Source organism: Lagopus muta, chromosome 7 (assembly GCF_023343835.1).
Source record: "Lagopus muta isolate bLagMut1 chromosome 7, bLagMut1 primary, whole genome shotgun sequence".
Classification (NCBI taxonomy): domain Eukaryota; kingdom Metazoa; phylum Chordata; class Aves; order Galliformes; family Phasianidae; genus Lagopus; species Lagopus muta.
Window position 1 is genome coordinate 29797171 of NC_064439.1, and position 23902 is coordinate 29821072.

At 38.6% G+C, this 23902-nt stretch overlaps 1 long non-coding RNA gene across 1 annotated transcript; it reads left to right on the top strand.

The window, feature by feature from the left end:
- The first annotated feature begins 12057 nt into the window (after positions 1-12057).
- LOC125696302 (uncharacterized) lies at positions 12058-23697 on the top strand. Its single transcript, XR_007378269.1, has 3 exons — positions 12058-12114; positions 14498-14605; positions 23311-23697. It is a non-coding gene; the product is annotated as an uncharacterized LOC125696302 (long non-coding RNA).
- Positions 23698-23902: the final 205 nt, after the last annotated feature.

Below are 23902 nucleotides of genomic sequence, written 5' to 3' on the forward strand. Positions count from 1 at the left end.
ATCATAAAAGTTGGAAAAGACCTCTAAGATCATCTAGTCCAACCTTCCACCCGCCCACCAGTGATTGCCCACTAAACCGTGTCCTTAAGCACCACATCTACATGTTTCTTGAGCAAGTACAAGCTCATACAAATCTGTGTTTTTTAGTGCTTCAATGGACAGCTGAAAATATTTTTAAGGTACCATAAATAAAGATGGATTTAGCCAAAATAGTCCTTGAGTAACGTTTTTGTGAGAAATTCTCTGGATCCCCAATTCAGGAAATGTCTGAGATTCCTGAGGAAGAGCAGCATTAGCAGGGCAAGGTGACGATGCTCACTTTGTACCACCAGATTTTTTTTGCTGGGACAACAAAGATGTTGTGGAAGCTTAAGTTTGAGGTACTTTGGGTCTTGATATTACTGTAATAGTATACGTATATGGGTCAAGAAATAAATTCTGATGATTAACTAGAAATATATATTTTTTAATTTAAAATAGAGAGATAATGGTAAAAAATACCCTTGACTTAAATTCTTCTTCTTTTTTTTTTTTCTTTTTTTTTTTTAATATATACATAAATACAATATGATCAAGGAAAGAGAGAAGTTACAAAAGGACTTGCGAGAGGCCAAAACCTTCTCAACCAACTGGACTTTTCTGTGTAGTTGGCAAGGCAAGTCCCTCAGGTCAGAGCCCAATGCATGGGGATTTTCCACTTCAACACACTCAGGGAGCATGATGGCCATTGCACATCAGATTGCGCTGACGCCCACAGAAAAGTGTGATGCTCACAAGACTGCTTTGGTCTCCTTCAGGCTCCCACAAAGGTATCGGAGCACAGAGCAGCACTTGTGCTGGGCCGGGAAAGGAAGGAGTTAGGCCAAAAGAAGCTGGCAACCACAGTTCCTTAATGAGCCATGTGCTGACAGGCTTGCTTGTGAGCTGTTACAGATGTGCACCAGGCAGCCTAATGAGATGCAGGAAACTCAGGAGGCCAAAAAGCCTCTTCAGATTTTCCGGTTAAGTCGGTAGGATCAAAACTGCCTGCTCTACCTGGCATCACTGAGCAAAGGGCCACATAGTGAAAACATTGCCATTTGAGGCAAAGGCACAGATGCACGTGAATTGCCATAAGGGGGAAGGAACAGAGGGGATGACTCATGAGCCAGGAATGAGACCCTGAAGTGGCATGTTAATTATAGTAACATTTTCTGTGATTTCCCCGTTATGCAGCCAGAGATGCAGGAGCATGAGAGGGCTGTGGCATGAAACGAGGCCAGGATGAACAAGCCAGCAAGGAAGGGAAAGCAAACTCCTGGTGAGAGAAAACCTCCCCAAAAAGTGTCTCCTGGCAACATCTCAGCTGAGACACGGGTGAGACAAAATGCACTGCCCAGTGTTGCAGTGAGGCCTTCTGGTGACTTTCCCAGGTGTGAGTCAGCCTCAAGGGCTGCCAGGAGCTCTGATAGCCCGTCTCTATTACGTGTGCCTGAAGCAGCATGGTGCCCAAAGAGATGCTGTCTCAGGGCGGAAATGGCTGGGCACTGCTTTGTGCTGCTCCATGCTTTCTCTGCTTCACTTCTATCTCTGGAATGTCTATTTACCACCATGTTACAGATGGCTTTGCTAATTGCCAGGTCTGCATATTGAAACAGGTCTATGGTGAAGGTCTGCTTTTATCATTAAGTGACAAAATAAACATTTTTAGCAGTCTGATTAATGAAGCACTAGACAGCAGAAGCCCCAGTTCACTTACTTCCTGTCATATCGACAGGCGTGTGTATTACAAAGCACACAGGACACGTAGCCAGTCTTTTCCTTGCATAGCTACATCCAGCAGCGCTTGCCAGAAGTATAAAACCACATAACATATGCAACAGTGACATCTATCGGCTCAGGTCTTGCCCATCACTGCCTGTGTGTTCTACCACAATATTTTTAGTGATGTGAGCGCACATCACATGCTACTGTGATAGCACTGCCGTGCTTGGACACAGCAGCTGGCAGGGATGCAAGGCAAATTCCTCCTTGAATAACTTGCCCTTGAGCAGAGATATTTAGTCTTGACTCTGAACACACTGTTCTCTCCACACAGCAAAACTGCTGTTCATGAAATCTTCATTCATAGTGAACTCGCACAAATTTTCTTTTATTTTTTCCTCCCTAAGATGTTCCTATGTCCAAAAACATACAGGTGTAGAACCTTGAAGTTAGTCTGGGAGGAGAATAGAACTCACTGCAAACATTTTTTCCCTCATAATCCAGTGATTCTCCCAAAGAAAGACCATTAGAAGCAAGACGGGTAGTAAAACTGTTTTTCCTTTTGGGCTGCAGAATTCTTGAAGCTCTGTGTTAATTGTAGCTTCAGGGAACTATAGGCATCTTCTGGGGCAGGTTTACTGCCAGGAAGCCTGGCTTGTCACATAAGGTTAGGAAGAGGGAAGATAACTGGTAAGGGCAGAGAAAGTTAAGACACAAAAAAAAAAAAAAAAAAAAAAAAAAAAAGTCATCTAAGAAGGAGTTACTAGTGCGTAGATGAGGCACACATTATGGATGCTGTAGGCATCAGCAGTACATGGGGCTTCCTCGGAAGCTCTTTGATTTTTCAACAGAGGTGACAAGTGGAAAAGGTCGGAAACAATTCATAGTAATTCTCAACTTGAGAACACTTGAAAATAAAAATCTGACAAATAGGCCACATTGCACTAAGTTTCTTCAATGAGGTGACTGAACAGAACATGACTGAACATAAAAAAAAAACAAAAACAAAAACAAAACAAAACAAAACATCACAAGCAAACCCACAACCAGTATAGTACTTACCACTTCTCTCTCTCTTCTCAAAGGGATGGATGTAAGTGCAGACACATTCCTTCCATATACTGTCCTATCCCGCAGCACAGAGATTCTGGCCAGCACACTCCCTTACAGATCTAACAGTCTTTCACAGAGCCCCAGCTGCTGTCAGACACTCTTGAACCACTTTAACCCTCCTCTCTTTCACCTGCAGGTCCCTACCTTGCACCTGCAGGCTCTTGCATTGGGCTGGGGTCATTATGGGCCTGTCATAAAATATAGTGCCTACCCCTGAATGTAGTTGTATATTTTTAATTAGTCTGTGTTCTTTCATACAGATAACCCCTAAAATAATGTCAGATAAAATGCAGAGCAACTGCATCAGATCTGCTTATAGTTTTCTATTTAAACACTTTTCCTCCCTACAGTGCAGAATATTAGCAGTAATGTGCAAACCTCCCTCCCTGCTTTCCATCTCACAAGAGGGCATGATCAACTTTTTAACAGAGGTCATAGGCATCAAGATTGCATGTAATTTTATTTATTTCTGCTAATGAGCAAGGTAATGCATAATATTACATGGATGTCTCATGTATGAAAAAAAAAAGGTGTTTTCTCCATGTCTCCTTTCAAGAACCACTCCCAAAACAGATGTTTCAGTAGTCAAAGACATCTTCTTTCCTGATCTTTTCTTAGCAGAAAATGCAAAGAAAACCTAGACAAAAGTGCCAGGTTTCCTAGCCCATTAAACTGTTTCAGAGTAGCGAGTTTTGAGAGCTCTAGGTTAGGCCATGGTGATTTTAAACCTCTCTATTTGCCAGACCTGTCTCTCTCTATTAGACAGTGTTTAAACCACAGGACAAACCTTCCTGAGGCTGATAACTGATTTTCATCCAAGCCCTTGAGATATCAGTTAGCTCCCCTGCTGCATTTCTTTTTCAGTAATTCTGTCCTTTGACAGAAGATGCTCTCAAGGAAACAGTTAACAGCTGTGCTCTGAGGAAGGGCAGGGTTCTGCAAGTTGTTCTGTCCCTAGTGCCATAGAGAATCACTCTGTGTTGGAGGCACTTTCAGGAAGGGTCTTGGGGGTGAATTCTCTTAAGTATCAGGACGAATCTGAATTTCTTGACTTCTGTCTAGAAGAGCAGCAGTGTTGGTATGCAATGGACTGAGTGGATTGTCTGCTAAAAGGGCACAATAGGCATTTTTCTGTGATTATTCTCCCAGTAAGAGCTCACTTACAAGTGAAAATGCAGACAAATGTCATCTAGCTCCTTCTAATGTGGGCATTAGAGACCTTATCTATTTCTTGTTGCCAGGATGCAAACAATAAATAAGTGATTTTATTGCCTCTTTTATTTCCCTTTACATTGCTCTCTCCTCTTTTCTGATTTGGGGTGGCACGTTCTCAGTGTTCAGTGGTTTGCTTCTCACTAAAGCTGCCTGCTTAAAGCAGGGCCAAAATAATTATTCTAGCTGAGTATTTGGTTCAATAGCTGTTATTAACTTCCTGTGATCTCTTCCTATTTCCATAATTGTACCTGAAACTGTGCAGTTCAATGCAAGAGGATAAACTGAGTCCCTGGAATACTGTGTGCTCAAGTATTACAGGGGCATTGTTAAGCCAAGTTAATCTTCAATTCTGTTAGTCCTAGAGGGTCCATTTAACCTGCCTTTCTGTGAAGCTATTCCTGATTATTTTAGTTGCAAGTAATTTACAAAGCACCATGTGGCTCTAAAGAGGTGTAAGGAAAAGAAGGACTACCTCCTTCACCTGAAATATATTGGTTTGCTTTCCTAGTCACATCAGAGAGATCTGGGGGGAAAAAATATATATCCTGTTTGATTTTAAAATGGATTTTGATTTATGCTATTTACCAATGCTTTTGTAATAAAGTGGTGTCTAGTCGGGTTTTATTAATTTTTTTTTTTACTTTATAGCATCTAAATCAGTCATGTAAAGAAACCCAAGCTAAAAAAGATCACCCATCATGAATAATATGAAATCTTGTGTAACAAAAGCAAAGAAGGAAGAGACTGTAAGGAGCCTGGATTTCCGCTGTGGTCACAGTCATTGTTATTGCCTACTGAGAAGTGGTAGCTGATGCATTCACTGCTAGTGACTAATAGAGCTCAAACAGAGACAAATTCTGTCTCTAGAAAAAGAGAATAGCTTTTCTGCATAGCAGTGCAAGAAAATTCCCAGTGAGCAGTCAGGTCTCCTCCCAAGAGATAACGTTTGATTAAAAACACAAGTAAATCATACAACCATGATTTGTTTTCACATGCAGGAGAAAAATTCAGCCAATTAATGACTTTCACCGTTTAAATTCCCTATCAAGAAAATTGTGGCATTGCTGCTATCCCAGGTGAACAACCTTATGAATGTACTACATGATAATGCCTCCTGGATTACACAGCTTTTCTTGTGCAATCAACCTGCTGGGTGTTGTTCTTACTAAGGAGTCCCTGAAGCCAGGACTGAAGATGAGGGGAAGTAAATTCAGATATTTTCAATGAGCTTCATTTCCTTCTTCCTTTTATGTTCTCAGAACATCACTTTTATATGTGTGTTTTCTTCAGCTGGTTACATTGTTTGTATTTGTGAACCCAGACATACAAGTTCAAAAGACATATTCAAAGTGAATTCTCTTGATCTTGATTATAAAATCAGTCACTGTTTTAGGAGCTAAAATGCTACATAGTGTTTAGATGAACAACAACCATGAAGCAAAGAGAAGAAGCACAAGTGTCAGAAGGGTACATTACGAATGATGTACATTTAAAATGTCATTCAAATTGAGAAGATAAGACTCCGGAGAAACCTCATTAAGACCTTCTAGTACTTAAAAGGACCTTGTAATCAGTCAAGAGAAAGTTTTTGCACAATGTGACAGTGCTAGGGCAAAGGGGAATGGCTTTAAACTAAAAGAAGGAAGATGTTAGGAAGAACGTTTTTACTCAGAGGGTGGTGAGGCACTGGCGTGGGCTTCCCAGAGAAACTATGGATGTTCAAGGTGTTCAAGGCCAGGCTGGGGATGGGGCCCTGAGCAGCCTGATCCAGTGGGCGGCAGCTCTGCCTACAGCAGGGGACTGGAACTCGATGATTTTTAAGGTCCCTTCCAAGTTAATCCATTCTGTTTTTCTATGAAATTGCAATATTGCATTAATCAGTTTCACAGGTAATTTTGTATTTTTGAAGTTTCTGTAAGTATTTGACCATAGAGACAGTTTGTTGTGGTCTATAAAAATGCTTAAATCTCCTTCCATGTCTTGCATACATCCTGTCATGATGAAGCTGGCTAGCACAGCGTTGCATGGAGAGCCACCAAAACCTCTCCTCACAGAATCGCAGAATCATGAAGGTTGGGGAAGACTTCTGAGATCATCCAAACCATCCTCACCACGCCCACAGACCATGTCCCTCAATGCCACATCCACCTTCTTCAAAGTCTCCATGGATGGTGACTCCACCACCTCCCTGGGCAGCCTGCTCCAACACATCACTACTCTTTCAAAGATATTTTTCCTAATATCCAACCTGATCCTCCCCTGTCACAACTTAGGGCCATTACCTCTCATCCTGTCACTGTTACATGGGAGAAGAGTCCAACTTCCACCTTGCTAAAACCTCTTTTCATCAGCCTGCAGCTTAAGGGGACCAGCCACTGAAAGAGTTGTTAAAACAGGTGTAAGAAAAGGTGCAGTGTCAGAGCAGACCAAGAGCTTTTCTACTTTGCTTCAAATTCAGGCTGGTGTCTATTCCTCCACTATTAAAACCTGGTTTGAGCTTGGAGTTGGGAAGGAACCCTATCTGTGGCTTTGTTCCTAAAATGAAGCCTTGATGGACACTGATACTTGGATGAATTTGGAGTGCTAGTGTGGATAACAGTGGCTTAAAGGTAGGCAACAGCCTAGGGAGGTAGATGTGTATTTTTCTTTCTAAATTCCTTAGCTTTTGCTGATATGTTCCACATATTAGAAATATGCAATATGTGCAAAGAAAATGCTTTGGTAAGACTGAAACACAAGGCCTCTCTCTGTTAATGCTCATCTATGACTTTTCTGAAGTTAAAGAAAATTGAAAAGGAAATGTTCTAAATAAAAAGCCCATTCCAAAATGCAGCTTGTCTTTCCATAATCCAAACACAGCAACTTTCATAGAGAAATGACTTGTCATTTAAGAATAAATGGTCTTATTGTTTCAGAAAAACATTTTCTTAATCCAAGCTGCATATTGTCTTCACACTTTTTCCCTTCATCTGCGAGTTTCTGATCAAGGAAAAAGTTGATTTTTATGGTCTATAGCTGTAAGTTTTGTATTCGCTTTTGACAGTAAGGAATGTTTATTTCTATCAGAATTGTGTTGTTAATTCAGCAGGCCATAGAAATTCTAAAAAATAAAAATAAAAATTTAATTAAATTGTGTGAATCCAGAAAAGACTCAGTGTAAAACTGAAGTTATCCCAGAGAACTTATGTTTTGGCAAGCTATTGGTTATGTGAGGGCCAGACATGTCACCAACAAACACAAATCAGATGCTAATAAAAATATTCTTTAAACGTATCATTTGGAGAATTGCCAGAATTTTCAAATACTGTCTGAGTCAAGAACATTGCACTTGGGGAGAGGGAAGGTCAGATTTCAATCCGTATGGAAAGGAAAATAAAGCTTGTTATAAGTCTAATAGAAAAATACAAAAAGACAATAGCGTTCATAAGTTTAAACTGTGTCTGTGCCTATAAGCATGCAATTACTCAACATGGCGAAAGTGATCATAGCTCTTTCTAAAAAATAAATTATGTTGTAAAATCAATCATTTAATTAATGTAGGAAGCAAATACCATAAACTAACCGAAATTTCTGTAATCACTCTTTCAGAACAACATATATATGCATATGTCCAGCAGAAAGAAAATAAGAATGTTGTAAGATACAGTGTATAAATATGTTGTGAGCAACAACACATTTAATGTGTGCATCTTATTACACTTGATACAATTATATATATAAATTCATATGTCATATAGAAATCTACTATTGTTTGCAATACTATTAATACAAATATTTTAAATTGTTCAAATAAAATAATAATTATCAAATTTTGATGAATTTGTGAACGTCAGAGTTCTCTCTGAGGCAACACTAGTCACTATGAAATTGGTATATATCACTTTTATGTTGAATATGGTTAGCGTGTTTAGGGAATCTTTCATCTGAAATGAAGTTCTACATGATTTTATTTTATTTTATTTTATTTTGCAACAGAATCTTTATCCTTTGCAGAGGAAAGAGCTGACATTTAAAAATGCATTTCTTGTCTTTTACTATGAATGGGTCAGAGTTTGTGGGTTGCACAGCCATTCCCTCCGTCTTTTGTTTGCTGCTGGGACATCTGTATCATTCCTCTATGAAGACAAGGAGCAGCACAAAGCCAACTTGCATCACTGCTGGTTGAAATAAGAGGAGACAGCAATAACTTGAATGGAAGAGCCCAAAGAAAGTATTGCAAAAGCTATACAGTTTAGAGAGGAACTTACAAATCCTAGACATTCTACCAAATACATCAAGTATGAGTACAAAGGAAAGAAAATGGAAAGATGCTTCTCAGATAGGAACATTTTTCATAAAAGCAGATTTCTAACCAGAGCTTAATATTTTCAGCTGCAGCTGTGGACTGTATAGCTCATATGTGTTGTGCTATTTACAATGATATATTTTTATGCGTGTAATTTATAAATCAGCAGTTCCAGATGAGCTTAATACCATATAAAGGGAACAGTAAAATAACCATTTCTTGTCTGAGCTTCTGCTTTACATGCAGTACATGGAACAAATCACCAGTCTTAAACAAGAATTTCATACACTATGATGCACTATCTGAATCTAAAGGAGCAGAAGATTGCATTCTGACATGTCTTGTAAAAGGAATATGCTGATGGAGGTCATAATGTTGCCTTGTATTGTACCAATTATTGTATTTCTTTTCTGAATTTTTAGGTCGAATTCGTCCCTTGAATAATAGATCAAATTTGAACCAGGGACTTTAAACAAATCCTCAGTTTTGTACTGAAAGGTACTAAATATTTAATCTGGCAATTTAAAATTCAACTCTTGCTGATGTTGGAAGAGTTTGTTAAATTAGACTGCTGATGATAAACTTGAATACAAATTACACTTTCCGCTTATATATTATTGATTAAAAAAAAAAAAACTAACATCACATAAAGTGTTTACACAAGCACAGAAGGTGATGGAACCACTTGTGATTTCTAATCAGTTCTTTTTCATATCCAAAAATACTTATAACACCTACTTTCTGCCAAGTGAAACATGCAAGCATACAGTGTGTCTCTGTTGTATCCAGAATATCTCAGACAAACAAGTATGCATTGCTATTTTTTATACTGCCATCCTTTTGCTCTACCATACCTCTTATTGTTCTCAACAGCACCTGCAAAGCTCTTTGTGAAATCCATGGTTTCTAATGATATTCATACAGATGCATCTGCTGGTGTGGAATAGGAAGACTTAAATTGCAGCATGGTTTGTATGAATCTAGTGCATAGCTGTATTAAGTTCTTATTTGCTTCTAGAATTGAACAAAAGTTAAAAGGAGAAGAGGGGAGGGGAGGGGAGGGGAAGGGAGAAGAGAAGAGAAGAGAAGAGAAGAGAAGAGAAGAGAAGAGAAGAGAAGAGAAGAGAAGAGAAGAGAAGAGAAGAGAAGAGAAGAGAAGAGAAGAGAAGAGAAGAGAAGAGAAGAGAAGAGAAGAGAAGAGAAGAGAAGAGAAGAGAAGAGAAGAGAAGAGAAGAGAAGAGAAGAGAAGAGAAGAGAAGAGAAGAGAAGAGAAGAGAAGAGAAGAGAAGAGAAGAGAAGAGAAGAGAAGAGAAGAGAAGAGAAGAGAAGAGAAGAGAAGAGAAGAGAAGAGAAGAGAAGAGAAGAGAAGCAGTTGTGAGGCCTCAGGAGGCTGCTCTCAGAGAAGTCTTCAGCCCTCCAATTTAGAATGTTACAGGACATACTCAACCACCATCAGCAGCAAAGGCTCAGGACCATGGAAGCAATCCATGTGCATGCCCTTTTGTTCACCAAGGCAAAGTCAGTGGGTTGGCTGAGAGATTTTGTTTTAAGGTGCAAGTTCCTTAGGTGATTAATGCAACAACTACACCTTTCTTGGAAAATTATCTTTCTCCACATTTTCCTTACTAAACCCTGAGACCTTCATTTCATAAGGTTTTGGATCAGTGCTTTCAGTATATTTTTGTTATGATTTTTTGCTTCCAAAATAAAGGAGTTCAGTGGTTTAGAGTTTGTTTTCGTTTTTGTTTTCTTGTTGTTGTTGGCTTTTTTTGCATTTTACATACCATCTGAATAAGTTCTTTTTTTCCCAGTAAATATTTACTTTGATAAACTGAAAACAATACTCCTGCGGCTATCACAACATAGTAAGGAATAATAATCCAAGTTAAAAATAGGCACATGAAAAACAATCTCCCATGGGAAAGGGCAGAAAATTGGTTGCAGTTGAACTAACATTTCTCTTGAAATGACCTGTATCTGCTATTTGTTACACAGCTTCTGCACACTCTCAGGCAAGTCTGAATGCCTTGGTGCAGCTCTCTGAAGCTGTGTTCTGTGTATGAAGAGGCAGCATGATTTCTCATGTTTGCAGCTCTTCTGTATCCAAGAAATATTTGTCTTGCATCAGATTACTCATTTATAATATTTGTCTTTTATTAATGAAGAATAATGGAAGTACATACCTAAACAGTGAACTTGCAACCAAGTTTGTAAGGCAAAAATACACACAAAAAGGGCACATAAGGTCCAGTATAGTCTAGGCTAATATCATAGAATCATAGAATCATAAAATAGCTTGGGTTGAAAAGGACCATAATTTCAACCTCCCTGCCACAGGCAGGGTCACCAACCACTAGACCAGGCTGCCCAGAGCCACATCCAGCCTGGATTAATATATTAGACATACAGCTAGAAAAAAAAAAAAATTGGAAATGGATGTAGTGTTCCTGCTGGGTTCCAGACGAGCAGTTCTATTGTTTTTGGATATTAAAATTATGCTGTTGCTCTTGCACAGGGAGAACAAAGAATTTTCCAGTCTCTTTTTCTGTATACCATATATACAAATTATGTCCTTTCCATTCTCTTCTTGGTGAAATAGTTCCAATCCTTTTTCATCTTTCTTTATATGGTAGATTTTCCCATTCCTGGTTTTCAGCAATTGTTTCTTTTACTCCAAGTGTAGCTGGAATGGGGATTCTGCAACCATATATGGTATGTTTCCATTAATTTGGACAGTAAATACTGTACCATAAAGCAGAGAGAAATTTTGAAATAGTTCTGAGTGAACAGAAAATAACATTCAAGTTGTGCCAGAGTAACTTTAGGTTGGATATTAGGAAACACTTCTTTACAGAATAGGCTCCCCAGGGAGGTGGTTGAGTCACCATCCCTGGATGTGTTTAAAAACTGTTTGGATGTGGTGCACAGGGACATGATTTAGCAGAGTGTTGTTAGTTAGAGTAGTATGGCTAAGTCATGGTTGGACCCAATGATCTTTAAGGTCTTTTGCGTCCTGAGTGACTTAATGATTTTATTTTATATTTCTTTTGTATTAGATATGGAAACATTCAAAATAAGGAAATATTGATTGAGTGGATGGACTACAAAGCTGGTGAAAACCCAGTTGTATAATGCTCCAAGTTCAAAGCACAGCCAGTAGCCAGTTGCAAGTGGTGTTTCTCCAGGGTTGCTATTATTTGATTCCTTCATTGGTGACATGGACTGTGAAAAAGACTGTGTCCTCAACAAGTTCACAGATGATACCAAACCTGGGTAAATGAATGGGACCGAGGCTGCCACCCAGAGGGGTATCAACAAGCTGGATGAAAGGGGCTGCCAGAAACCTCACAGCATTCAGTAAAAGACTACCTTAATGCACCAGAGCAGCCTGGTTGTAAAGGACCAGGAGGCTGGAGTGCATAAATCAGATGTTTCTGCCACAATGACAAACAGGGACGACATAGGAAGCCTGTGCAAAAGTGTACTACATTGTCTGTTTGGTTTGTTTCTTTTTTGAAGTTCTCTTTTTTCCTCTTGTCTGCAAGTGGGTATCAGAGTATCCAGTAAGGTTTTAACAGCACAGGCATAACAGCTGAAAACTACCTCCTAATCAGCATTGGTAGCGAGAGTATTCGGAGTTTCTTGGCTCTGGGAAGCTATTTATAAATGAATGTTAGGGGCTTTGTTATACAGAGAGCTGTCCTGACTTCTGGTTGTGCTGCTGAGACTTGTTCTTTCAGTAGGTGAAACACATTCATGTAAGTATCAACCTAAAATCTAGATTCATGGTTAGGTTTAAAAGTTTGCTGCCTTGACTGTAAGGGCAAAAAAGAAATTAATCACTTAGGGATTGTAAAAATGCTTTTATTTCCTGCAAAATAACCTCCCGGGTTCTCATCAGCATCTAGAAGTTAGATTTTTAGCCTAAGCTAGTCATCAAGGCTCCCTTTGTAATCAAAGAAAAGAAGATAAGGATGCCTCCTGAATGAATGAATGAATGAAAAACTGGAAAACAACTTCATTGGGGTTACATTTATGTTAATTAAGATGCTTTGCTCAGTTCATCAACATGGTCAGCCAAGTAGCCATTCTCTTTAGGATAACTATAACTGTTGTAAGACAAGACAAAGAAAATGATTAAGAAACTATACCTGCAACACAATCTAACAAAATGTGTATGATAACATTCTGGATTTTATAGTTGCAATATGCAAACATATTTCTAGGAAAAGATTGACAGAAAGTTTGGTACTGAATAGAAACTGGCTGGTTTTTTTTTTTTTTCGTTTTTTTTTTTTGTTTGTTTGTTTGTTCTGTTTTGTTTTTTTTATGTGGTGGACTTATTTATAAAACATAACTTATCTCTCTAAAAATAATAACTAAGAATGAAGAGATGGAGTAGAAAATAAAAGATTTGAAGAACAAATTCCAGAATTGCAAGGTGGCTGAGTGAACCATTAAAATGCCTTTTAAAAACCAGAATGACATCTATGACACCTTGACCTGGAAAAGTTTTATATGCTGGTCCCAAGGAGGGGAGATCTGTCCCTCTGGGTTATTGTTTTTGGTGGGTTTTTTTGTTTTTGTTTAAAAAAAAAAAAAGGCAACAGTGTAAGCCAACAGTGATTTTCGGCAGCCACCTTGTGTAGAAAATGGAAATTGCAGCTCTCATAATATTGTAAACACACTGCCTTGCCCCAGCGAGACGCAAGTCACTTGGGGCTTGCATGTATCACTGCTGTTGCCAGTGGATCCGTTCACATATATGATGTCAGAGGGCAAGCACTCTGAATTAGAGTGAGTTTGCACTGGTATTCAGTTTCTAGGAGGAAGAAATGTTATGTGGAAGGAAAACATTACTTTTAGCTCCCATTTTTTTTTTGTAGCTTGAACTAAACATAGAAACCAAGGGGGACCTTTCCATTTACCTGCACTCAGGTCATATACTATTTAAAAACTAATTATTCACGATGCAAAAAATGATAGATCTTGTATTCTTCTTTTAGAAAAATGTTACCACTGTTCTTGAAAGGGGAAATCAGCAGAAACTGGGGGGGGGTCAGAAATGAGGAATGGCTATTGACTGAGCTGTGGTGTACAGTCCTAAAAAAAAAAACTCCTATTTGATGACACTGCACCTGTTCCAGGCACAGAAAACAAGACACAAGCTCACACTGGACTGGAAAAGGTACTTTGTTATTGATATAACCTTCATTTCTCTTTTCATACATTTAACTTAAACTCAGGGAAGGGATACAAGTGACAGTTATCATTGTCTGTGACAGATTTGTAGAAATTGCATGGGTAATTTCCCCATTCACTGCGAGAAAAGACTGCCTGCTGTTCTGTGGCAATATTCTTGTATCTTCCACCTCACCACCACTGAAACAATGACTTCCACTTGGCTTATCCAGCTGGGGGCTGTTACCACACAGCAGCCATTTGTGGGGATGAGCCTTCACTGTAACACTTCAGACAATTTATCTGTTTGAATATTTAACTCAGAACAGTTAACTTAAATAGGCTTCAGGTACCAACCTGCAAGCCTGCTCCTGGAAATCAAGGCCTCTGCACTTGAGTGAGGTCAATAGCTTTCCTCCACAAATTATTAGATTATAAAACCCACATTTTAAGGGGCAGTGGAGGCCCAAATCTAGCTATTAAGAGCAAACACTTTGGCGAGGAAATGTTGGGTAATGTTTCCTTGTGTTGAACAGTGAGTGTCCCACTGTTGGAACCAGAGGGACCTAAGAGAGTAAAACACAGTTGTGCCCTCTGCCAATAAGCCAGCATCCATGGAAGTATTCCCAGCTTTCTGTCCCATAGAACTTTAAACAACAAAAGATACTCCAGTGAAAGCAGAAGCAAGAAAAAGCCAAAACAGAAGGCAGGTTTCGACTCCAGCCTGTCAGGAAAGGAAACAGGTAATACTTTAAGTCAGTTGTGAAAGAACTATGGATTGTACTGGTGTTCAGCAAATGAGATCAATGGGATGTAACAGCAGTATCAATATGATAAATTAGAGGAATTATTCTAAACCATCAAGCAACAGGGGACATGAATTACAGTTGGGTATTTTGTTTATAGGCCAGGAGAGGTCAAACTACTATTATTACTGCTCATCGGCTTTCTCCCACTCAGATTGCAGTGTAATCGTGGGCATTGTGGATGGCACAGTGGTGGAAATGGGAACACACACAGAGCTGATGGGGGAAAAAGGAGTCAGATTATTCACTTCCAACCTCACAGGTACATTTGTTATTATTACTAGTATTATTTGTATAATCATAGCATGCTGGATGATATACCACAGACTACTGAGTCACTACTGAACACAGCTTTTAGTTGTGAGATGTGAAAATACAACCATACATAGATGCATCTGTTGCTCAGCAGTTTTACAGTGCTGAATTATTTTCTGTTGCATTGTGACCTTGCTTATTTGTGAACATCTCAGATGACCATTAAAAGACAAACTGGTTCAAGACTCATTTCCAGTGGGAAATCTCTTCTGTGCTGTGCTGTCAGTGCTGACAGACTGCCATCTCCAAATTAGGCTTCACTTTTCTTAAAATTCCGCTCCTCTGCAATCTGCCTGACACAGCAGTGCCTATAATAATCTCAGGTAGATGTGTAGATGAGATTTCATTGTTCAAACTGAGCTCTAAAGACAAATGCAATAGCTTAGACTGTAACTGGGAACCTTCTGTGCTGCTGGAGCCAAATAAAAACAAAATCAACGGGAAGACAGAAAAATCCCCTACACTGCCTGCACTTGGGATACAACAATGGTGCAATCTTCTAGGTATCTACCTGTTTTGTACAAACATATAAACAGCTTGGACCATTTTTCCCAAGCTAGTCTACATCCATCAGCAAAATGAGAAGTAGCATTGGAAAGACAGTGAGGCTGGGTGTAAACAGGTTCTCCACCATGTCATCTAATGAGGGCTAAGATAATTTTCTACTCTGCCAAACAGAAAAGTGCTGGTAGCATGACAGAAGAGACAAAATCTTGACCAAGTACATTGTCAGTTCACATACCATTTGTCACAGCATAACAAGTTAAAACTTTTAGTAAAAGTAGTGGGAATGGATTTCCAGAGGTTATTGAAGCACAATTTGAAATCTATGTTCTGTAAAGTGTCTTTGAAACTTTTCTGGCCTATTCAGGAATGTCATATGAACCAACGAGTAGATGTGATTCTAACATGGCTGGAAGTGCACTGGGGCAGAAAGTCCTTCTGGCACATTACCTAGAATTAGCTACCCTGGGTTTTTGTGTGGGGATGAGGTGGCCAGAACTAGAAGGACTTACAAAGAAATTACAGAAAAATCTTGAAATCCTACCCTAGTTGACCTTGCTAGAAGCTTTGACAAACTGCAGATACTGACAGAAATGTACACAAAAGACATTTTCTTAAGAGTTTGCCAAAGCGTTCAAAACAATGGAATTGAAAGTTGTCAATGTATGTGGAAATCTGCTGTTTACTCACATACTTTGCTATTTGAAGAGATGCTGAGTAATTACATCTGTCACTGTAGTCAATGGATGCTTGCAGGAATCTTTCAAAATTGCACAGAATTAGCCTTTCTGAAAGAAAGCAAGCAGAGTTGTGTTTTTTTTTGTTTTTGTTTTTAAGCTTGAAACAACTTCGTCCCCCCTCGCCTCTTTTTTTCTTTTATACCTGGATGAAGTTTTCCCTCTGAAGGATGTGTTTATAGTTTTATTCAGCCATAGCTTTGAGAAATCTTGCTCACTTGATCTTATAAATAAATCCAAAACAGAAGACTAAAGTAACAAAAGCTAAAAGAAAATATTTATTTGAATTTCTTATTTCTGCTTTATAGAAATATCTGTCCCAAATGTATTTCCTTGAAGACACTGTAATAAGCAAGTATTAATAATCATTTATTGGGCCAGAAGGGCTAGCTTTGAAGCTAGGCAAGGGTCTCATCTTGGCAAACCTTAGTTGTCTCCAGGGATGAAGATCTCACAGCCTGTGAGCTGAGCAGTCTGTGTCCATGTTTGACCATCCCACTGTAAACAGTGTGTTCCTAATTGTTCAGTCAGAATTTTCTTTGTCTGTCGCACCTCGTTCTTTTGCTATGTACCTCAGAGACGAATCTGTCCCCATTTTCTCCCTATCTTACCATTAGGTTGTTAAAGACAGCTGTTGCTACATTTCTTTTCTACAAACTGAACAAGTCCACTTATCTTAGTAACACAATAACTTCTTATACAGAGCTGTGTTTCTCTCTGCAGCCTTCTGTTGGACTCATGTCAGTATGCGAATGTGTTTTTAAGGAGAAAAATGAGATTTAGACACAGTCTTCCTGACACCATCTCAGTTTCCAAACAGAGAACTATCATTTTCTTCCACCTTCTACCTACATTCTTAAGCTAACAGCCTCCTGTGCTTTTGTTATTCTTTGCTGCAATGGCAGACTGCTCATCATGTTCACCATGTTGTCCACCGAGATCTTCAAATATATGTGGAACAGCACTTATGCAATAAGAAAGACTGATGAACCAGCAGCCAGAAGTCAAAAACTGGCAGCAAGACTGTCCTGCATTGGATGGTCAGCACTGCAGTCAAGAAACCATACAAGCATATTCCAAAAACATATGTACATACAGTTTTTCAGTGTGAGGCTGAAATATATGCGTATATATGTATCTATATATGAATATGTGTATCTAGATGTGTATTAAATACACCTACTTCGTGTAGACAAGCATAGGTTAGTCTTCAGATCTAAGCAAACTTGTAATTGTGTACCGTAAGCAAGGTTGTGTAAAATTCCTTTTTTCTGTTTCTTTTTTTTTTCCTCCTATGGAAATATTCTGTCTAAACATAGTCTATTTTCAAAATCATTCTTCTAACTTAACCATAACATCCTACTTTAATGTTTCTATCAGTGAGTTAATTTATTTTACATTAGTTAGAATGATTAAAAAAAAATGAGAAGTTAATCCTAGAATAATCTGAAAATTCATAGTCTTCCCCAATATGTGTTGTACGTGGTCTGCAAAAATCCTTCCCATTTTTGCTCTAATTTATTTTTTGCTTCTTATTTAAGGTATCACCTTAATGTTTATCTGCGGGAAACAATTTTCATAAAAGCACTATATGTAAATGTTTAATTCAAATTGCAAGATTCTCCATTTTTCTTATGCAGCGGCCAAACCCTATTACAGTGAACAGTCTGATATCATGAATATTTATCCTAGCGTGCTGATGATTTGTTACAGCAAGGTTAGATTATGTCTTCAACACAAATTTATTTCCTATGTTGCAATTAGAACAAACAGAATCCATATTGACACACTAATGGTGTTCTTTCAGAAAGCACATTAAGTCCCAAGGACTTCCACAGTTTATAACACAACCATTTCAGAAAATTCTACACGTAGCCTTCATTCTCAGTCCAGAAGTACTCATCCATATGCAGTCTTCTACCTTTCTATATTCCATTAACAAGACTGTGACTAAGAATTGTAGGAAGTGAAACAGGGAATCCAGTATCTTTTCTATTACATTAACCATGTGTTGCTAATCACTTAAATCTTGCTGGTAGCTCTTGTGCTGAGCAGAGTAAATTGTTGAAGAAACAGTCTTCACTGATTGTTTAAACTGTGATGGATTTAGTATTTGTAGCCGAGGAATCATGGTACGGGAGGTGTGGGAGTGTTTGCTGTGGAACGGTTTTGTTTTTCATTGTTTTTATACTTATTCTTACAAACTGCTGCAATAAGCCATGTATAACATGTAAGAATAGCACTCAGTACTTAACAGTGTAAAAGGGAATTATAGGCTGTGGGCAGATATTATCTTTCAGAAATTTCTTTGCAAAAAATTGTGAGAAGTTCAAAGGAAAATGTTAAGACCTATAGCATCTAAAGGTCAGGTTAGATGCGGCCCTGGGCAATGTGGTCTAGTATTAAATGGGGAGGTTGGTGGCCCTGCATGTGGCAGGGGGGCTGGAGATTCATAATCCTTGATGTCCCTTCCAACCTAGGCCATTCTATGATTCTATGGTTGGTATTAGGGATACAAACATACATCCACCTTCTTTGTTACAAAACTTTATAGGAAATAGCTCGGTTCATGTTTTTCTCTTCTTTTAATGCATCAGCTTCAACAGTAACAAGATAAGAATGAATATTTGAAATAGTTGCTAATTACCTGTTTTTGGAGCATCTATTTCACAGTACTTTGCTGAGTATACCCTCAATCAAGCATTATTTTCTCACAAAATTTCCATGACCAATCATGGCACTAAAATGCAGTGGGAATACAGTTTCTTTTCAATAATCAGCTCTACTAACCAAGCAGATTGTGGTGTTTGTATGTTTATCTCCAACATGCATCATACGCATAAGTGCACAGAAAGTTTGCAAGAATCCCTTCTGTTTGTCCATGTTCCCCATAACTCTGATTAAGACACAATACATTGTTTCTTATTTTTAGCAGATATAACTCAACCTGCCAATAGCAAATGATTAATCAGATCCTTAAAATGACTTAACAGCTGTAAATCAAGTAGTAATTTTAAGAAGCAGAGCTCATGGACGAAATAGCTGTTTCATTTGCCAGAAAGCAGAAAGATATATTTAGTCTCCTCTGGATGTTAAAATTGCTTTCCCATCAGATCTTTTAGAAGGTCAAGCTGATTATCCCCCAGACCTTGTCTGCATGATGCTCCTGTAAAAAAAAATTCCACTGCATCTTGCATAGATTTTCACTTCTCAGAATTCCTCAGTGTAACAGGTACATTTCTTTGAAGTAGGACCTTGTATAAGAAACACGGTGGTGCTTCCACACCCATGTCCCAAGCTTTGTCCTCCTCATCCCTCTGGGCCTCCTGCCACTGCCTGCTTTTCATGCCACTCCTTGCAACTTCACGTGTGCTGCTGCCAGGTCCATCAGCTAAAAGAAAGGATGCAGTTCTAGCTGAAAGCCACCTTTTTATTCCACAATCACCTATACATCTCCTTGTCTTCTATCCCATGACTCATATTTATTCTGGGAGCTCAGTTTTATCCATCCCCTGTACCAGGTCTAGCAGGTTATTTCAGGGTGTTCACAGTACACTAGTGGTATGCATTTCCCAGAGTAGGAATGGCTGTTCTTGCAATGGCCAAGGTACCAAAATAGGCTGTAGACCTAGAAAAATAAAAGACTGCAGAAGAATTATTCCTGTGCGACTACTGCTCAGCAGTATTTGCCATAGCCAGATGAGATTCTATAGCTGATCTATAAGTAGAGCTGATCTTCTTGTTACTTTACAACTAACTTCTGTTTAAGAGGCCTGCTAATGGAGCATCTCTGTGTTCTTTAGGGTCAGATCAATCTTTCCAGAGTTGAGAAAATCTGTGTTTCATGATCTTTGCAATATGTGTACTTAAATATTTTTAAAGGCTTTGAAATTTTTTCTTTAAGCAGCAAGAAGCATTTTAAATTTGTCTGGAGCCTTTTTCAAGACCATTTTGAAGTGATTCCCTGAAAAAGTGTATAATTGCTGTCATGACACCAAGAAAGCACTCAGCTGAAATCAACACCTGCATTAAAGCAGCCTGCTCGTTGTTGGCTGGAGAAATACTTGAATAATGAAACTTTTTCCACACCTTCATTTTGAAGTTACCTTCCCTCCACTCCAGCCCTGGAATAAACCTTGCCCAGAGCAACAGGCTATCTAGTTTCTCATTGTATCTTACAAATGATCTTCAATTGATCAGTAACTAAAAGTCAATCTGATATATAGGACCACCCAAAAACTCTACAACTAACATGCCATTATTTTGAAAAGGCTAATTGCTGACCTTCTTTCCTTTCAGGCTGCAGGTTGTAGGGCATGATAAGATTTATAGAGCAAGCTGAGTTCATAGATAGAAAGGAGGTGGTTCAGCATATAGGATTTGAAGAAAATGTAAAATCCAGGCTATGACTAGAGTCAGATACTGCCTTTGTTAGGAATGCAAAAGGTCAGCTTTTTGAAGCAAGTCTGAAACTGCATCTATAATGCTGCCAATAATGTAAAATTGTCAGCAAAAATACCATGGAATAATTCTGTAGCAAATATAAATCAGCATGGCTTGACTGGAGTCAGTGGAGCTATGCCAGATTACAATAGGTTAAGATCTGGCCTCAGGTGGACATTTGCATGCATAAATCAAGTAATTGCATGCACAAACTGATAGTTAATGTGATTTGCATGTGTAAGTGTTCACATTAATTAGCAAGAGCACTATTGAACTATTGCATGTGGTGGTTTTTCATGTGCAAACAGATGCACTTGCATACACTGAAGATTTTGTTAATAATAGTGTGGGAAAGAGAGAAGAAGCCTCTTACACACTGAATAACCCCTTTTCTTCTCCCGCTGCCCTTGCATGCTCCTATAGGAGAACCTCTGCTTTGGTAAAGAAAAAATAATACTGTAATTTTTATGACAAAGTTAATCAGAGAAATTGGGGAAAAATCTAATTCTGTGTCTGTTTCTGACATCTCTTTATCAGTTTAGTGTTGGCATTAAGTGTGGGTCAGTCTTAAAGGATATCAGTAACATCAAACTTAGCACAGAGTGCACATTGCTGCAAAAAAGATCACCAAACAAAAGAATAAGTCACCCTTGGGGGAAAACAGGCCCCTTTCAGACCTGTGGGAAAGCAGTCAATGAAACCCAAACACTGTTTTTAGGAGCTGGTCACAGAGTACATGCATTTGAACACCCAAAAAATTATATTAAAGCACAAACAGTGAAGAGACAAAAGGCTTGAGCTGTGGTGTTTGAAGTTTGCCCTGCAGATTACCAAAGATTGAAAACTCTCAGCTCTTGCATGGCAAGGTCAGCCACTACATAGATAAGAGCAAAACTTCAGTGTTTCCCAATGTATAAATGTACTGGGAGATTGAACTTCTAATTAGCCCAGTTCCAGGAAGAGCAAAAAATCAGTGAGAAGGAAGTAGACAAGATGCATCGATTTACATATTTCAACTGAACTGTTATAGAGACCTCGGACAAACGACAGAGATTGAACAAATAATTGAAAACAGCAAATCCACCTGTACTGTCTCCTTTCTCAAGAATTGAAACAACTTAAATTCAGAAAAGAGCAGGAGTGAGAAAAGGGAAGAAAATTATTTGGAAAAATTAATATATTTTGTCTTGATATTTTCAAGCTGAAATTTCCTCTTTCAAAGCACTATCTTCAGTTCAAAATGAACTTGAACTTTACAAACAGCAATCAAAGAAGGCTGAATAACTCAGAAAGGGAAAAGAAACTCTGTTTTGGACCAACTTTGAACTGTATTTTGTTTGCATAGTTTGTGGTTCAGCTGTCAGACAAAAAATTGGCATTATTTCAGTGGCATTAATTCTGTATTCCAGTCTGAACTGAAACCAGATGACATAAAATCCTAGGATGGGCTGATTTTCAGAGATTGCTGTTAAAATGGAAGCCAGAATGAGAGAAGAGAAATTACGAAATGTCAGTGTCCTAATGAGGGTAGCATGATTCTGCCCTCCAAACATCCCTTCTAGCTCTGTGTGACTATAGCAATTCTGTGCACAGACTGATGACGCACTCAGCCCAGGAGAATGTTCGTAAAAAAATACAAAAGGATATTGGGTTTTTGACACATTGCTATACACATTTCTGTCAGGAGGAATGAGGCCATGCAGAATAACTTCACTGACATGTTCATGGCCTCTTATTTTCCTCCTCTCCATTTCACCACTCCCTTATAGTGCTTGCTGCGAGCCAGGGGATGAGATTTAAAATTAATTTAAAAATTAATACCCAATAGCAAACAATATATTTTTTTTAAATTACCTGATTATATGTTACTGGCACAAGACATGGAGCCAGAACATAAAACATCTCTATCTTTGATTTCTCTTTTCTATATGGACAGCTGTTGATATCTCCTATAGCATCTGTGCTCCCTGTCATAGCCAACAAGGATGAAAGGGACTGCTTGTCAGTGACAGTTTGTGTCTTCAGTATTTAAGGATGCTGTGATATCCACTGTGGTTTTGTTTTCTGTATAGCACCTTTCCCCTCCACCTTTCCCAGACTTCTCACATTGGAGTCCTGTAACTGAGGGTGCAGGAGTTACCAACGTAATGCATACAGGGTGCCAACACTGTTACACAATATCAGTAGAGTTACACAAATGACCCAACAACTATAAAATTTTACATATATATATCATGCAAGCTTGGTAATATCCCCACCCATTTGGGAAGATTGATAATATTCCGTAAAGAGTATATTAAAGCTCAGAAAAAAATCACAAGGATTTATTGCAGAGAATTAAAGGAGAGAAGCCAAACACTGTTAGTAAACATAGAGGTAACTTGTGTAAATCTTGGAAGTTGACCAGGAACTTTATGCAGTGGACTTCCTCCTAATACACATCACACCTAGAGCTGCAGTTTTATGGAGTGGAGTAAGGGCAAAGCCACAGCACACTGCATTTATTGAGGTCTCTACAGAGAAGTATAAACTTCTTCTTCCCAGTCACGTAACATCTAAGTGCTGGACATTTCCTCTAGCTGATACAGCAGCTACCAAAGTGCTAAGAAAGCACCAAAGCAGGATGCCAGTGGAAAGAATGAGTGGCAATCTTTTCATCTTGTTTTGGGCTTTATTCTCTTTGACCAAATGTAACAGAAGAAGCTATGAAGAACATCCATTTAATTAGCAGAAGATTTTTTGGAAGGAAAAAAAAAAAAAAAAAAAGCATTAAAAACATCCACAGAGGCTGTACGTTTCAAAAATAATTCAGGCAATCAGGTTATATTAACCTGAGTGATCCCAGTCATTACTGGGGTACTGAAGTGGCATACATTTTCTTTTTCATCCCTTTTGCAATCATCCCTTCCAGCTTGTTTTGTTTTGTTTTGATTATTTTAAAGATTAAATCAATTATTAATGTCCACAGGAAGGAAAGGCTACTAAGAAGTTGTATTAGTACAGAGGAACACAGAAATTCCTAAGGAGGAAACAGCCTTCAATACCAACTTAGGGAGAAAAAAAATGATGCAGAAGGAACAGAGCTACTACATCATATGCTGTTCTTTGCTACAACTTTTCACTTTTTGCTGTGATCATTATTTCTCATATTTAAGTATTTCTTATGTTGAAAAGCTGTCCATTTTGTCTGAATAGGGCTTAATTACTGTCCTGTAGGTTTTTGGTTTTTTTCTTTTTTAATTTGAAACCAGCAGTTATTTTTATAGTTTTCTGACCTGCAAATACTTCTGCTCTGATATGTGAGAGAGAGACAGTTTTCTTTGAGTGACCCATGCAAAGTAAGCGTTAATTTATGAGACAGGAATGAAGAGATAACTGTCCAGGTGAGCTACCCTCCCACTAAAATGGGCAGGACAGGCTGCCTTCTAGTGAATGTAGTGGAGCAGTATGGTATTGGCCGCCAACGTCCAGTTGCCTTGTGTGGAGAATGTTACTCTTACAGTTTCCAGAAGGCTTTTTACCCCTTTTACTTGTGTTCTTGGTCTCATAAGATCTGGGCA